Source organism: Cydia pomonella, chromosome 24 (assembly GCF_033807575.1).
Source record: "Cydia pomonella isolate Wapato2018A chromosome 24, ilCydPomo1, whole genome shotgun sequence".
Lineage (NCBI taxonomy): Eukaryota > Metazoa > Arthropoda > Insecta > Lepidoptera > Tortricidae > Cydia > Cydia pomonella.
The window spans coordinates 12,202,260-12,217,829 of record NC_084726.1 but is presented as its reverse complement, the minus strand read 5'-3'; the positions used below and the strand labels follow the sequence as shown (position 1 = coordinate 12,217,829).

General features: G+C 35.4%; 1 protein-coding gene across 3 annotated transcripts in view; it reads right to left on the bottom strand.

Annotated features, from left to right (window-relative positions):
• LOC133531143 (nephrin) overlaps positions 1–15,570 on the bottom strand; it is a 430,180-nt gene that overhangs the window by 114,372 nt on the left and 300,238 nt on the right. The window lies entirely within an intron of this gene.

Below are 15,570 nucleotides of genomic sequence, written 5' to 3'. Positions count from 1 at the left end.
GTGTAGGATCTTTATCCCCACGTAAGCCTATGAAAAGACCGGGATTTATAGGCCCGTGAAATCCAAGGAGATACAAATAATAACAAATCTCAAACAAAACTATTTGATCTTCCAGCCCAAAGAGAAAAAAGTCCTTTACCGAAAAGTACAAATTCAAAATTATTACTTGTACAACTTATGTGGACGTAGGATGTTACAGATCAGTCAGTTTCACTATGTGGCGCCTTACGGCATACAAATATGGAGCGCATACATGTCAAAATATAAATGTATGTACATATTTACAAGTCATTATCATCTAAAAAATATTTTACAGTAGGTACATATGGCGCTACTATTCCGCACGCATGCGGGAATGAGCACTTTCCGTGCGTATGTCGAAACTTTAAAGAGCCATATGTACTGTAAAACGTTGTACGATACACGTGCGAATAGGTAATTGGCAACTCGTGTCGAATTTATCACCACTCGTTGCAAATTTCCTATTTTCTGCACTTGTATCGTAAATAACTGTTATAGAGTAGGAACTCTTTTGAACTAAACATTAGTTAAGCTGTAATAATTGAATGTTTTATGGTATTCTTGTGGCCATTCCGAAAAGTGATTTCTAAATCCAGAAATGTGATGGCCAAAGGTTAAAGAAACTCATTCAGCGAATGTATCATATCGATATCAAAACATGCAGTATTTATAATCAGAATACCGCTCGAAACTTCGAGAATTTTCGATTTTCCGTAAATCTAATTATCTGATGGTAATAATATGTCTTGAGTGCTTTTGTTCTTTAGAATAATATGAATATTAATCATGATATCGACTTCGGCGTATTTTGTATGACTGTAGCTGCGTATTCTCATTATGGTTGTAAGTATCGTTTTATTTGAAGAAATTAAATGAGATATCAGGAAACAGGTACGAGAATAAAATTAATTCTAATAATTGGACCCGGGTTAGTCTTTAAACTACGTCCACAAGAGAGGTATGGGCATTGTGAATGTCATCTCGCTCTGTGTGGTAGGGCACAGCACAGCGGATGTCATTCCAGATCTAGCGCAGAGCCCAACTGGGGAAGTACCTCCACCTTACAGAAAATCGCAGCCAAATGGCACTAGACCCTACTCATAGTGTTGTGTTCCTGCCGATGAGTAAGGTTGCCAGAGCTCAACGAGGGTGGGAGGGGGTTAGGGTCGGCAACGCGCATGTAACTCCTCTGGAGTTGCAGGCGTACATAGGCTACGGATACTGCTTACCATCAGGCAGGCCGTATGCTTGTTTGCCACCGACGTAGTATAAAAAATAATAATAATAATAATTCATTAAATTTTTAAGCAATTTTTACATTAAGTAAAATATACCTACAACTGCGAGGGCTGATTTTTATTTTATTAATGATTTTTTTCCCTCAGATGTCAATAATTTCATTGGATAGACAGAGTTCCCATTGCTTCCCGAAACCCGCGCTCATCGAGATACTTCGCGCGTAGTCAATTTTCTTTTTCGCTAGCTTATCCTATAAGGTCGTATGCGGAAACCATTTATAGTAAAAAAAAAACAAGAATTAATTGAAATATCACAACTAACAGTATTGAAGTGTGTTTAGAATCTACATGGAAAATTTAAATGCTTGAATCGGTCCCATTTGCCTGTACGATAAGGATGTTAGTTTAAAAAGAGGCATCTTTGATACGATTTTCTCTGCTTTAAGAGTTAAACAATTGTGTAACGGCAACTACAAAAATAATGTCGATGCCATGAATAACCACTTCACCATACAATACTTTTATGAGTTTTTATTTATTTTTATTTTTAATTAAACTTCATTGCACAATATAACAAATAAAGTACAAATGGCGAACTTAATGCCTAAAGGCATTCTCTACCAGTCAACCATCAGGCTAAACAGAAACAATAGTACGTGCAGGCATTAAACAAAAAAAAACAGAACAAGCAAAATAGCGATAAATAATATATACTAACGGTAATAAACTTACATAAATATACTATAATTAAATATACATACATATATATTAATTTATGTACCCAGTGCAAAAAATACTATGACTACGAAGGACAATTAACCAGAGAGCTTGTCGAAAAAGTGCTTGCGTAACATACGCTTAAACGAGAGCTTGGTTTGAGCCTGTCTGATGTTGAGTGGGAGATCATTCCAAAGCCGGATCGCCTAAACGGTAAAGGAGTTAGAGACAAAACCAGAACTATGACAAGGAACAGTAAGCTTGAGACTACGGGACTCGCGTTTTGTAATTGCTGAGATATTTGCACCTGACGCCAACACTTACAATGCGTCGTCTTAACTATTCGACCACAGATTAGAACATGTCAAAGCATACAAATCGGCTGAAAATGTTTTTTACTAGAAGGTATTATAAAAAAAAAAACTAAAAAGGAACTTCGTTATTAAAGTTGTTCATTTAAAAAAAATCTAGTACTAGCACAAGTTTCCGCACAAAATTTTTAAAAGATTTTATTACTTAGGTATCACCTTTAAAATATCGCCCAGCGAACATCGTAAACCTGTCACCACTCTATTGTAGCGGCGTGGCCCGGCCATCGATATGTCGATATATAGACCATTACGATGTGCATCACTAGTGATGTATTAGCGCGCCATAATACCGTTTTCGTGTAATAGATACGTGTAATGTGTGTAAATATTGCGGTGTGGTAGTGTTGGGTGTAAAATATATCGATGAAATTGGTATACAAAGAAAATATCTAACTTACTATGTGAAGTAGCAGTGAAATAAAATTATAATTATATACCTGCCTAATGTTTGTATGTAGTAAGTAATATTTTATTCATAAAACACAGGTTATATACAGATAAAAGTAAGTTGATACAGTACTCTGTGATCTACCATAAAGGACCACAAATATTTAGTCTTAGACTAGATTTTTTAAAATAGACTAAGATGACAAACAATCGCGAGGACTTATTTTTTACAGGTTTAATGGCAAAACTATATTTAAAGGGAAAAATAAAAATAACTGGAGTTTAGCATGTATAAAATATTTATATTTCGATTATGTACAAAATTAAATGTACAGTGAAACTACATTTTGTGTAACGATGCAAATTTACGCGACAAATAATGAACAGAGTTTGGTTGTAGTGGTGGTAGGCAATAAGTGTCTAATTATAATAAACGTTGAGTAAATACTGTTTTTTATACTACGTCGTACCTAATGATATGAAAACCATCATGCACATGACATGTAACTTGGCGTTATAAATAAATTATTTGTTTTGTATTTGTCGGTGGCAAACAAGCATACGGCCCGCCTGATGGTAAGCAGTCTTCGTAGCCTATGGACGCCTGCAACTCCAAGGGTATTACATGCGCATTGCCAACCTTATTACTACGTTTGTTTTTATCACTTGATAATAGCAAAACCGTTTATTTAAACAGAAAAGTGAGTATCATCCAAAATGTATCGCGCAAATACGCTTTGAAGTGAATTGCTGCAAAATTTCATTGTCTTTAAAACAGGCTTTAAACAAAGACATCGTAAAGCTGTCAGCGCAGTATTGGGACATTATGTGCCTCCCGGGATACATCGACTATCGATAAAGAGTATTAACGACACTAGAATATATCGACTATCGATAGTCTATTAACGACACTAGTGATATACGTCTGTGAATAAATTTTGAACAGTATTTCCTTTAGTAAAAAGATGCCCGTTTTATTTATTATTTATGTTATCAGTAGCGAGGTCAGGGTTCGGAACGGGAGCGCGATTCTATATTATATTGTTAGCTTATGACAATGCCTATATTGAAATATAATTTATTATAGTCATGATATCATAAATAATAAAGGTAAGTATAATGTAATGTACTTTACAGTACATATGGTGCTACTTTATAGCACTAGTGCGAAAATTAGCATATTACGTTACTGTGTCGAACATTCAAAGGGCCATATGTACTGTAAAACGTTGTACGATACATGTGCGAATAGGTAATTCGCAACTCGTGTCGATTTAAAACACTCCCTTCGGTCGTGTTTTAATTTATCGCCACTCGTTTCGAATTTCCTATTTTCGCACTTGTATCGTAATGTACTATTAACATTCTAGAGTTAAATCAAATGAACGGGTAAGCCATTCAAAGGGAAAGCCAATCGTTGGGGCTATTCGATGAACAGCTAAGCCATTTAAAGGCTTTTTTGACCCTGACAAGCATACGGCCCGTCTGATCGTGAACAGTCTGCGTAGCCTATGGACGCCTACAACTCCAGAGGAGTTACATGCGCGTTGCCGATCCTAACAATCCGCACCCTGGTAGCGCTCTGGTAACCTTACTCACCGCCAGGAACACAGCACTAGGGTCTAGTGTTATTTGGCTGTTTTTTTCTGTAAGGCGGAGGTACTTCCCCAGTTGGGCTCTGCTCTAGATCTGGAATGACATCCGCTGTGCTGTGCCCTACCACACAAAGCGAGATGACATTCACAGTGCCCATACCTCTCTTTTGGACGTAGTTTAAGGACATACCCCCGGGTATTATGTCCTTAAACTACGAAAAGCTAGTGGAAAATATTTAATGATATTCCGTACATAAGTTCCAAAAAACTTATTGGTACGAGCCAGAATTTGAAGCCGCGACATTCGGGTTTAAAGTCGGAGGTTAGATCCACTCAGCCGCCACCGCTTTTTTATTAGATAAAGATAAGATAAAGATTATTTATATTCCAAGTAGGCATATTACAATACGCTTATGAACGTCAAATAAAGCTACACTGGCTCTTACCCGAGAAGATTTATTATTACAAGCTTTTACTTAACTTGCATGTAACTATGTATGTTTGTACAGGTCAAATCTTGCAAATTATATTTGACCCCTTCCCGACTTCCAATGAAGCTGAAAATTTGCATACATATGTAAGTGGGGTGTCACTGCAATAATGGTACCATCGGGCTGATCTGATGATGGAGACAGGAGTGGCCATAAGAAAACAACGTAACCTTATTTTGTTTGGGGTTTTTAGAATTTTTTCGATGAGTATTAGTTGGTCAGGGACAAAAGCTTGTGCCAAAAATGATTTCTTGTGCAAAAATGTATTAATAAATAAGCTCAATAAAATAAAGCCCTAAGGAGATGTTAGAAATATATATTTAATAATAATAATAATTCAGCCTATAAACGTCCCACAGGCCTCCTCTCATGTGCGAGAGGGCTCAGGCTATAGTCCCCACGCTAGCCCAATGCGGATTGGGGACTTCACATACACCTTTGAATTTATTCGCAGATGTATGCAGGTTTCCTCACGATGTTTTCCTTCACCGAAAAGCTAGTGGTAAATATCAAATGATATTTCGTACATAAGTTCCGAAAAACTCATTGGTACGAGCCAGGATTTGAACCCGCGACCTCCGGATTGAAAGTCTGATGTCATATCCACTCGGCTACCACCGCTTATATTTTTAAGCTGCACACAATTCCATCTTTTTATATTATTTATACCAAAATAATTTAGAGTCAAAAGCAATTTTTTTCTTATCATTAATCATTTATTTAAGTAAAAAAAACTTACAGTTACACAGCATAATTTAATTTGAATAAATAAAACTTACTTAAAAATTGCATATTGACTTTCAAGGCTAAAGATCAACTTCAAAAAAGCTTACAAGTGGCTCCCAAAGCCCATAATGCTGAAAACTGCGCGGCGCACACGTCTTTAATAAAATATGGTAATCTTTGTAGGTTTTAATTAAAATTTTACATTTACTCTGATATCAACATTGCCACAGAAGAAATGTCTTAAGAGGGAAGTATACCACCTTCTACTAGTCCATAAAAGAAAATGTTTTCTCACTAAATATTTTCCATTCTTCATGATTATTTCGGTCAAGGTAAAGCGGTGGTGGGCGAGTGGATATGACGTCCGACTTTCAATCCGGAGGTCGCGGGTTCAAATCCTGGCTCGTGCCAATGAGTTTTTCGGAACTTATGTACGAAATATCATTTGATATTTACCACTAGCTTTTCGGTGAAGGAAAACATCGTGAGGAAACCTGCATGCATCTGCGAAGAAATTCAAAGGTGTATGTGAAGTCCCCAATCCGCATTGGGCTAGCGTGGGGACTATAGCCCGAGCCCTCTCGCGCATGAGAGGAGGCCTGTGCCCAGCAGTGGGACGTATATAGGCTGAATTATTATATATTATATTATTATTATTATGATTATTTCATTGCTACTGTACATATTGATTTGTCTTTCACCTGTTAGTGTTTGATCCTTTCGCATTTTCTCAAAAGTTAACTAGAAGAAATCCCTGTTAGGGATAAGTTCGCCTTTGTACATAACATTTTTTTTGTTTTGTTTTGTCTGTTTTATGTTAACCTGTATATGCGCAATAAAGTGACATACTTACATACATTTTTTTTGAAGACCGCCTGTTGTTTCCTGGTATAGTTTTACATGTATATATAACGTATAATGATTGGTGGTATAAATAATATTTACGTACTTTACTTACTTATTTTTCCGTCCGTAATATTACGGATTACGGCCGCTATTTGATGACACCGCTATCCTAAAACCAGAGCTGTAGCGACCATCAATCAACGCTAGAGGTAAGTTAAAAAAAATAAACGTTATTTTCCTACATACTACAAATTGAAAGACATCTTTTAGGTAAACGTGTTCCATCCATGGGCGCAACTTGCAGATGATATTAACTTGTCCACTTTCTCCTGCAGCAGTTGCAACCGCTCATTCTGCAGTTTTATAATCTTGATGATGATGATGATGTCCTCCCAGACGTATCCGTCGACGGCGACATCCTGACAAGTTATTTTTATTTTTATTAATATTGTTTTTAAATATTATTTATTAACTATTACGCGCATGGGCGCGAGCGTGACTTGCAAATCCAAATTTTGTTTTGAAAGTTCGGCTGCACGGAGCACAGTAGAGCTGTCCAGATGAGTTGTATGTATAGTTGTAGGAGGGCTTGGGCCGAGTTTTTCGGAGTTTGGCGTCGAGATCTTCAAGCCGGGTGCGTTCAAAGTTGTCAAGACCCGTACTGCAGCTCGCTAGTCCGATCTTCGATCTCCTTCACAGATTTTTTTTATAATCTTAAGGAGGTCACCAACTGTTGGTTCTCGCTTTTCCTTGTTTACATTCATTTGTTTTTCAACATCTGTGCATTGGTTTTAAGCTTACCTTTCTATGATCCATGCTTTCTTGTCAACTCCATTGGGAGGTTTTGGTGAAATAGATTATTTCCTAACATTTGTAGTTTTTTCTTTCTTGTGAACACATGCAATGATTACAAGTTCATCGGCATTTTTCCAATAAATATATATCGTGAGGACACATATTTTATTCAACATAGTCCAGTATTCCTTATGAAATGTATTCGAGGCATTTTTCGTAAAAATAGTCTCTAAGACCAAATTATTAATAAGTGGGGTAAGAAAAACTGTGAGGCAAGAGAAAAACTTGTAAGGAAAATAAAAAGATAGAGATACTTAAATATATATATATATATATATATATATATATAATACCAGAAAAATTGATGCGTTAATAAAATTAACTTAAATATACCTACGTAGAAGGAGTTTCCTCAAACGGTTTATCTTGACGCGAGCAAAATAAACTATGTTTTTCTTACTGACCTGACCCTAATAGCAAAAGGACCCTAGAAACCTTTAATATGTTACCGGAAAAGCATTAGCCAAGCAAAATGTTGAAGATATAAAAAAAAAATAGACTTACCTAAAACAAAGTGGGTTTTACCCCACAATTTAAATGAATTAATTACGTAAATTGGCCTTTCGTTCCAACTTTTAAACTCGTCTTACCCTCTTGAGGGTTGTTTCCGAAAAATCTTGCACCTTTCCATTTTAAATTGCATTAAGGCTAAAATGCAGGGTGACATAATGTGGAGTTCAGAAGAAATGGCGAAAAATGAAAACAAATATGACAGACTTTGCTAGCGTTCGACTAAAAGTTTTACGATGGATGTTTCATTTAAATGTTAATAATTAACATAAATTTTAACTGGTGAATCGGTATTCGATTCGATCGAAACTGTTTTGCACGACAGCGGCGGCGGCTTGCCGCGCTGGCAGCCGTCCCGCGCGCCGCGTGCGTCCTGGCCACGGCCTAATTGATCTAAATAAAAGATGAAGTATGATGATACAATCATGGTTGTCCACAAAAATGCGAAATTACGAAGAAATTGAGGTAAAATGGTTTGTTTACACACAACTTTGCTAAATAATACGATTAACACATTCAGTGCCAGCGCGTACTACGCGCTACGAGCGTAGCCGATAACATGGGAAAATGCGTATGTAGCGAAAAGCGACTACGGACTGAGCGCCCGTCTGGCGGGTTGCTGGCAGTGAATGCGTTAATAAAAAAACACATAAAATTCATTTAAATATTTTTTTTATTTTAATTACTATTGTACATCTACAAACGATCGAGAATAAAAAGTAGAAAATATTCACTGTCTCGGCCTAAACGACCTAAACTTGAACTCACGACCCTCGATAACTACATCGCGACATCGCTCTGCCAACTTGAGCTTGACGCTTGAGGAGAGAGAAATGTAAAACTGTTACACAGTTAAGACGCATATAAGTTATATGGTGGAAATATTCACTCGATTTCCTTACGCTTATCTTCAATTTTTTTTGGAATTTATAACTAGTACAAACGAGGAACAGAAATTTGAAATTATATAATATACAGGATGATTTCGAGGTCGTGGAGCAAGAGAACAAGACATCACACAGAATTCAAAGATGAGTCTAATGATGTTGCTCATTATTTATTATCACCAATAATTATGATTATTTTTCAAATGACAAGTAGAAAAAAACATTTTTGCATACAATTTGGTCACCCTACTCAATGTGACGTCTTGTCGCTTTCCATACAGCGTATGTCAATAGTCATAGGGTGACCATGATTACTTAATATAAGATTAATTTTACTTGTAAAATAATAATAATTAAACTAATTATCTTTAAATCAAATACTACCGTATGATAATGTGAATCATTTATAGATTTAGAAAAAGTGGTTCTGGATCACGACCCAGAAATCACCCTGTATATGTAATTCTATTGGAAGTTCTAGATATATATATATAGCGCTGTTGGTTTTCCATATACTAAAAAAACTAAAATAAAATATCACACATGTTTGAGTTGTCAGTATTAGAATTGAAATAAAATAAATGTTAGTCAAATATATAATAGTTTCTAAGGAAAGAGAACATTTATCTACTTTTGTTGACATTAACGACCCGTTTAAATACAATAAATAATTTAACATAAACGCGAACAAAATTGCCAATACTAACAAAGCTGAAGGAAATGAAAGTGCCTCAATATAAATTTATGTCACTTGTATAAACACAAATCTCCAAGACTTACTTGCCGGTAGGTTGAAATACTTGGTATAAATACTTTAAAATACTAGCTAGTATTATACCCGTAAAGTATGTAAAGCAAAGTAAAAAGTTAATCCAAGTCCTACGCTTTCCAGTAGCAATGTTTCAAATACTTGGTATAAATACTTTGAAATACTAGCTAGTATTATACTCGTAATTTATGTAAAGCAGAGTAAAAGGGTAATTATATACAGGCGTTAAGACCGCCTGCTGTCTTCCTCAATTTTAGTTTTTTTCTTTAAGTAGTATATTTTACTCAGGTGTGTCTATAAATAGTATTCTATCTATCTATCTACATTTTTCATACAATGTAATCAGACATGTAGCTTTTTTGTTTTTTATTTATTTGCATAATGATTTGCCTGTTATGGTAGATAAAAGTCGCTTCAATGACACAAATTACACTTTTAATAAAACCATTGAGAGATTTGAGAGAGAGAAAACATTTGAGAGAGTTTTGTATTCAAAAAAATCACATATATTCTGTCATGGATATCTGTGTACAGATATCAACTACTATAACATCTATAACAATAAGTTTTTTATAAAAATAAACCATTTATTGATGCAAGTTTTTGTCGCTGACTGTACTTTTCTTCAAACAAACCCAAACGCAATAACGTTGCGTTGTTTTATCACAAAGTTCCTATGCCACCTCTTATGTCGATCATCATGTCAGCTCGATGGCACGGGATTCAAATCCGAAAAAAAAAATATTCTCACCCAACTTACATAAAAATATGTATGTGAAGTTTCAGCTTTGACCCGAATATACATAGAAACATTGTAACAAATAAGACGAGATTTTTAAGGTACGAATATGCTTTCTATCTATAGGTACTTGTTTTTGCGCCATGATGTTGAGCTTAGCCCTATAAAAAAATGTTCAACGCTGATGCAATTAAAATATTACATTTAGTATTTACCATCATTATTTTATTCATTTCATAAACGAACTTGACATTTTATATCTTATATTGCATAAACGTCGATAAAATATAACGTTATAAATATAGATCTCGTTGCCATAAGTATTAAATACCTAGACTTAAGAAATATTGAGTGCCCTTACAGGGTGTCATGTACCTACCATCTTCAAATTGTAACACCTAATGTATAATGAGCATGACTGCAATACAATAAAAAATAAAGAATAGTTCTTAAAGTATTTATACCTATTCCTAAAATACCAAGTAAAAAATACTCATTCCAGCAACGAATCCGAAACAGAAAAAATGAGAGTACTTCTTACACCTCATTGGTCGAGAGATATAAAACTAAAAGAGGACTCTTTGGAGTTTTCGAAACAAAAAGTGGAGCGGAGTGCTTCAGCTGAAATGGTTTTCAGGCTGAGTGTACGGATAAATTTAGAATTGGAAATCTGTGTGACTGTACTTAGTAGAATTAATACGGCCGTACTTATAATATTAACACGGACGTAATATTATAATGGACGACCGGTTTTAATAAAATATAATACTTAAAACAAAACCTATTATTTCATATTTCTGATGATCGGTCTTGCTTAGTGGGTAGACCCTGCGTATGAAGCCGATGGTCCCAGGTTCAAATCCCGGTAAGGGTATTTATATGTGTAATGAACACAGATATTTGTTCCTGAGTCTTGGTTATTTTCTATGTATATAAGTATGTATTTTTCTATATACGTATGCATATCGTCACCTAGTACCCATAGTACAAGCTTTGCTTAGTTTGGGGCCAGCTCGATTTGTGTAAGATTATCCACAAATATTTATTAAAAAAAAGTAGCAATTTTTTGTTGGAAACGTCCAGTAATTATTCGCAGCGACAAAGTGTCTAGCGCCACTAAACGTCGCGTCATATGGATCAAAAACGTTCGAGAAAAGAACTTTAAACCATTACTTAATTTTGTATTATGGTTACATTAGCTGTTATATAAAATATAACATTGTATAACAGGGACAACACAAATAAATAAAAATTGAAACGTAATAAATATAAGAGCCTCGGTAGAACGTACCATGTTCTACCATGGCGTTGAAACTCTAGGTCCATGGGGTCCCAGCGCGCACAATTTTTAAACAGAAATCGCGTAACGTCTGGTTGACGTAACTGGTGACCGACAAGCTGGCGGCTTCCTCGCACAACGTATTAGCATTACGATACAATGAGGAAATGCCGCCAGCATCCTTGGTACAATGCCTTAAGGGCCTATTTTAGATTTAAGATAGTTATTAATTTAGTTTCGTATTTGTAGTTGAAGCGTTAGTGGCCGAGTGGATATGACGTCCGACTTTCAACCCAGAGGTCGCGGGTTCAAATCCTGGCTCGTACCAATCAGTTTTTCGGAACTTATGTACGAAATATCATTTGATATTTACCACTAGCTTTTCGGTGAAGGAAAACATCGTGAGGAAACCTGCATACATCTGCGAATAAATTCAAAGGTGTATGTGAAGTCCCCAATCCGCATTCAATAACTTTTTTTTCCTTTTTGCGTTGATTTAATTTAATTTATTTTGGGTATTGATTCCTATAGCTTTCAGCTAGAGAAAACAGTCGAAATATCAAACCGTTTATTTTCCGCTCCGTTACTAAGGAATGGATCGAACGAATGGAATGAATGTATATAGTGAACGGATGAATGAATTGAATGGATTGTTATTATCCGAACGGATTTGATGGCAAACAGGGAAATACTCCAGTTGCATAGAGAGTTGTAGGCTCAGAATAACTATTCAAAAGTGTTTCCACCACACTAAACTTGCTCGTAAAGACTGTCTTTTTTCTTCGGAAACTAACGAGAAAGTTGCATTTTATCCGCAAGTTTATGCAAATTTTGAGTTGTTTCCTATTCACTCACTTTTCAAATGTGATTTTGATAAATACATAGTTAATTTTGTTCATTCGTAATGTTTTACTATTAGTATAAAAATTTTGAGTTTTGAGACACTTTACTCTCCTATTAGGTGGGAAAGAGCTCGAGATCCATAGTAATTGTCCACAACAATAAGACTTCTTTTCGCTTGTTTATTTCTGATTTATTACGAAAGGTCTATTACTATGTGTGGCCGATAACTTTAGCATTCACCCTATCCCAAATCTTAAAAAAAATTACAATTGTAAACAAAATAGCCTAGCAGTGGCAGCAGGGTTCCATTTTTATCACTTGTCACTATGCCCGTCACTTTCGCACTTACATACTCGTTAGAACGTGACAGGCATGGTGACAAATGATAAAGAGCCGACCATAGCCCAACAGATACTGGTTTACCGATTTGCTTGAATTCGCGTCGCAATAGGAATACAAACAGGGGCTTTTCGGGCGTATGTTTGTTTTCAGAATGGTTTTTTTTGCAAAAGCTGTATCTGTATTGAAATAGTATGGAATGAAAGTAACTATTCTTTGATTATTAATAAAGTTAAAAACGGATGAAATGTCGTGTTAAATAAATGTTTGTAGGATTTTTTATTTGTCGGAGTTAAATCTACAATCAAGTACAAACAGGTCGTACGAAAGCAGTTCTCGTAACCCATGAATGCAAACCTCTCATAGAGTATAATATACGCATTGTTGACCTTTAAAACATGTATTGTTTATTTAAGAAACCTATCTACATACCTAGACTTTTAAGAAAATCTCGGTATTCATTCCAAACAGGATTATTAGAGTAGGCAACAATCTTAATAAGTAGCATGGGAACGCGTATGTGTCATCTCTAGAGTTGCAAGCGTCCATATGCTATTATCACTGAGTATCACTAAACTTATTTGCCACGCTATAATAAAAATTATACTATATTTATAATCAAGTGTTGGACTCTTAGACTATAGACAGCTCTTGGCCTATAATATTGGCATTGTAAAAAGCAACCCCACCCCGTTCGGGGATCGTATTAACCCAACAGATAGGGCGTATGTCACCATGATTTATATAGGGTAGGGAGGGGACAAAGTCGATGGAATCTAACGATGTTTTCCAAGCTATTGGTAAACAAGGGGAAGATATCGATAACATATTTGGCAACATTGTTTTATTTTTTGCCTTCAATAATGTTAGCAACCTTAAGAGACTGCTAGGTTTCTTGGAGGAGTTGGGGTGGCTCGAGTAGCGCTACCTCGTATGAAATGGAATGGATGTCGATTTCCGGAAAATTCCCAGCATATCTAACTAACTAAATAAATGTTTTGAAGTGCGATGTTTGAAAATGTTTATAAAATATTTTTTCTATAGAAGAAACAGATCAGAATTTGGTGCATCACATACTTTGTAGTTTTTTACCTAATAATTTATTTCATGATGATAGTTCACGTTATTTAAAATCTTTCCCTTTTTGTTATTATTTACCTCGAAAAAATTAAACTTGTTTCATGTGTTAATAAAAGGAATAATACATATGTTGATCTACTCTGGATGCCATGGAACACAAATTCTGGTTACGATAATTGCCTTTCAACTTTTTGTTAGGCAACGATTTGTTAATTTTTTATCGTTTTCATTAGGATGATTTATTACCTACTTAAGGTATATTTTTCGTATTTTGGGGTTGCTTCATAAAAGTGATTGGTTACCAATACAATAATAATAATATAAACATGAGATATTAAAGAAAATAACTTGGTTTTCCATACTTTTGGCCTTAGGATTGATATCTCTGACATAACTCAATACTTTTTTCACTGGATAAGCGGCCTCGTAGCCTAGTCAGTAGTGACCCTGCCTACGAAGCAGCAGGTCCCGGCTTCGATTCCTAGTAAGAGCATTTATTTGTGTGTTCATCACGAATATTTTTCCCTAAGTTATGGTTGATATCTATGCATGTGTTTATCTATAAAAGTATGTATATCTTTGCCTAATACCCATAGTACAAGCTTTGCTCGGTTTGGGGCTAGGTCGATCTGTGTAAGATTATCCCCAAAAAAAGTATCGATAGCGATATTCCTAGTCCATCCCTAAGGAATTGTATTAAGACGTGCGTGGCAGATCTGATTTACGGGCCGACTGCAGCGACTGCGAGTAATTTTATTAAAAATGACAGCCGCCATCTTTGCGATATGCCGGAAGCATTTCCTGCAAGAAATTACATTACTACAAGTATATCGTCCACTGAGAATATGTTTTTGAGCAAATCGTTTTTAATGATTCCTAAAATAACAAAAAATATGCTATAATTGACACTAATTGGTGTTAAAAATAAATATTATTCAAAAATGTTGTGCTATATCCGGATTTTACTAGGATGTGTAACTCTGTTAACAGAAAATTATGAAAAAGTTGTGATTTATCGAGGTGTTTATTTGGTCACCTGCCATAATTTACGGGGTAAATTATATTGTTTCTGACCACTCTGTCACACTTGTATTGTCTACTATCTAACAAATAAAAAAGCCTTTCTAGCTGTAGATTAAATTCGCATGAGAAAAATAAATAAAAAAATTTCATATCATACAAAAATCCTACCTCAGTCATTTTTCTTGGGGACAAAAGAATAAGATTACGAAAAGAAATTTGATCCAAATATATGATTATGATTTATAATAAATGTATAATTTATATATATACTAATACTAATTACAATGTATACATTTTATTTTTAAAAGTCGGTAAAACAATTTCAATAATATACATCTCGGATACCAGGATAACATGACAGAGCAAGAGCGGAGAAAAGCCATGTTGTTCAAGCGTATCACGTTGCGGCAAATATTATATCTTGGTTGTAACTTGTATGTTCTGGGAATCATATTTCGATTTATTTTTCAATTACATGGAATTTTCCAGTAGGATGGAGAAGGTGAATTCACATATAGGTAATATGTTAGTACTAGAGATACCTACAGTTGAGAGCGCTCGGGGCCTAGAGGTAAGAGCGTGCGACTTGCAATCCGGAGGTCGCGGGTTCAAACCCCGGCTCGTACCAATCAGTTTTTCGGGACTAATGTACGAAAAATCATTTGATATTTACGTCGCTTTTCGGTGAAGGAAAACATCGTGAGGAAACCGGACTGATCCCAATAAGACCTAGTTTGTTCTCTGGTTTAGAAGGTCAGTTGGCAGTCGCTTTCGTAAAAACTAGTGCCTACGCCAATTCTTGGGATTAGTTTCCAAGCGGACTCCAGCCATGGCAAAATGCCAGGACAACGCGA